Source organism: Myotis brandtii, unplaced genomic scaffold (assembly GCF_000412655.1).
Source record: "Myotis brandtii unplaced genomic scaffold, ASM41265v1 scaffold601, whole genome shotgun sequence".
NCBI classification, from domain to species: domain Eukaryota; kingdom Metazoa; phylum Chordata; class Mammalia; order Chiroptera; family Vespertilionidae; genus Myotis; species Myotis brandtii.
Window position 1 is genome coordinate 2,363,607 of NW_005370276.1, and position 2,060 is coordinate 2,365,666.

Sequence of the window (2,060 nt, forward strand, 5' to 3'; positions counted from 1 at the left end):
CCTGACCACGCGACAGCGTGGCCATCCCGCCACAGCCCCGGGCACCTCATTAGACGCGCGGCCCAGATCCCCAAGCCCCGCCGCGCAGACGGTTTCGAAGACGAAGGAAACACTTACCGGACTCCGACTTCCTCAATGAACACGGTGGGGCTCACGCTCCCGTTCCATTTTGTAGAGCGCGCCACTCGCGAGGACCCCCCCCCCCCCCCCCGCAACAGCATTTGCTTCCTTTACTGAGATTTATTTAATCGAGGATGGGGGGCAGGGGTAGGGCATTCAATGAGGGGGAGGAATAGTCAGGATCTTTAGAATCCTCCGGAAAGTCGGGACATAATACGTTGCCCCCGTAGGCGGAGAACACAAACCGAGGAAATACCGCCGCCTGTTGTCCTGTCAGGATCGTCAGGCACATCGGTGGACGGACCCAAAGGAGGATCCGGAAAAGGAAGGACCCCGAGTGGGGGCGTGGCCGAAAAGGGAAAACTGGCGGTGCCCGCGCCACAGCCCTGGCGGAAGGGGCGGGGCCGACCCCCGACGTATTCCCAGCGGCAGAGTGGGAGGCGGGGCCAGAGCTGAGATTGACAGGGGGTAGTTCTGGGAGAGCGCCCACCGGACGCGGAGTTAGAGCCTTAGCCCCGGCTCTGGTTCGGGGCCGGAAGGTGCAGGAAGGTGCGGGAGGCGGAGAGGCGGGGAGAGGGGGCCCGGCTGGGGTCCTGGACTCCGGGTCCGAGGGAGGAGGACGGGGACAGGACTCTGGGGATGAGGCAGGACCGGGTTTGGGGCTCGTTCCCCGGTTTTTAGATCGCCAAAGACCTGGGGGCGGGGTTTCATGGTAGGTTGGCGATCTAAGGCGTGTCTTTCAACAGACATGATGGTAAAACGTTTTTGTTTTTTTTATATTTTATAAATTTTTTACAGCGAGGAAGGGAGAGGAATAGAGAGTTAGAAACATCAATCAGCTGTCTCCTGCACACCCCCCACTGGGGATGTGCCTGTAACCAAGGTATGTTTTGTTTTGTTTTTTTTGTTTTGTTTTGTTTTTCAAAGATGAAAAAGGAAACTTTAATATAACAACCCGCACACCGGAGGTCGCTGTGGTCAACAGTTTGGTGCGGACTCTTTATGGCTCACACACACGCACACACAACACTCATGTACACACACATATACACACACACACGCACACACGTGTGAATAGAACACATGTTGTTTAGCTGGTTCCCCTCGTCATCTGGGTTTTTTTTCCTTTTTTCTGGCTGGGAGATTCCTCCGCGAAGTCTGTAGTCCGTAGTCCGAAGTGAAAGGAAGAGACTCGAACTCCTCTCTTAGGAAAAACAAGGCGTTTCCTATCCCAGTGGTTCTCAACCTTGGCTGCACATTAGAATCACCTGGGAATCTTTTTAAAATCCTGATTTGTGGGCCTCATCCTCTGGAAATTCTGTTTCTTTGAGGCCACAACATTAGTAACAAAGAAACAGAATTTTCAGAGGATGAGGCCCAGAAATCAGGATTTTAAAAAAGATTCCCAGGTGATTGTAATGTGCAGCCAAGGTTGAGAACCACTGTGACCTACCCAGACCTCATGCTGAGTGAAGCCAGGGCTTCCCTGTGGCCACAAGGCTGGGAGTGAGGTGCCCTGGTCCCCGCTGCGCCCACCTCCTCCCTCCCCTCCCTTGCCCAGGCCCCCAAGGGCACGCTGGTTCCCCGGGCCTTCTTAGGACCTGCCAAACACACAGTTGCACCCCAGGACCTTTGCATTTGCTGTTCCCTCTGCCTGGAAGTCTCTCTCTCTCTCTCTCTCTCTCCCTCCCCCCTCCACCTCCTTTCCACTTTCTCTCTCTGAAAAGCAATGGAAGAAATTCCTCTTTTGTCAGGGCCAGCCTGACAGGTTGAACCGGGTTGAGGTAGGGAGGGGGGAATTGAGAAAAGAAAGAAAGACAGGAGAGCGGGATCGGGAGGACTACAGATCAATCGAGGAACTGCAGCAAGTTTATTAACCACACAATGCCTTTTATACACAAAACACTGAATAGGAGGTCTGTCAAGAGGAATGTATTCTT

General features: G+C 54.1%; 2 protein-coding genes across 6 annotated transcripts in view; one reads left to right on the plus strand and one right to left on the minus strand.

Annotated features, from left to right (window-relative positions):
* LOC102249682 (syncytin-1-like) overlaps positions 1 to 195 on the minus strand; it is an 8,254-nt gene extending 8,059 nt beyond the window's left edge. The window contains exon 1 of one of the 4 annotated variants that reach the window (XM_014550519.1): positions 118 to 195. The gene's annotated coding sequence lies outside the window, so the exon portion shown is untranslated. The remainder of the gene's footprint in view (positions 1 to 117) is intronic. The other 3 variants (XM_014550516.1, XM_014550515.1, XM_014550518.1) reach the window with 3 other exon arrangements.
* The window catches only part of LOC106728382 (transmembrane protein 202-like), a 29,940-nt gene that overhangs the window by 15,318 nt on the left and 12,562 nt on the right, over positions 1 to 2,060 (plus strand). The gene's annotated exons all lie outside the window — the stretch shown is intronic.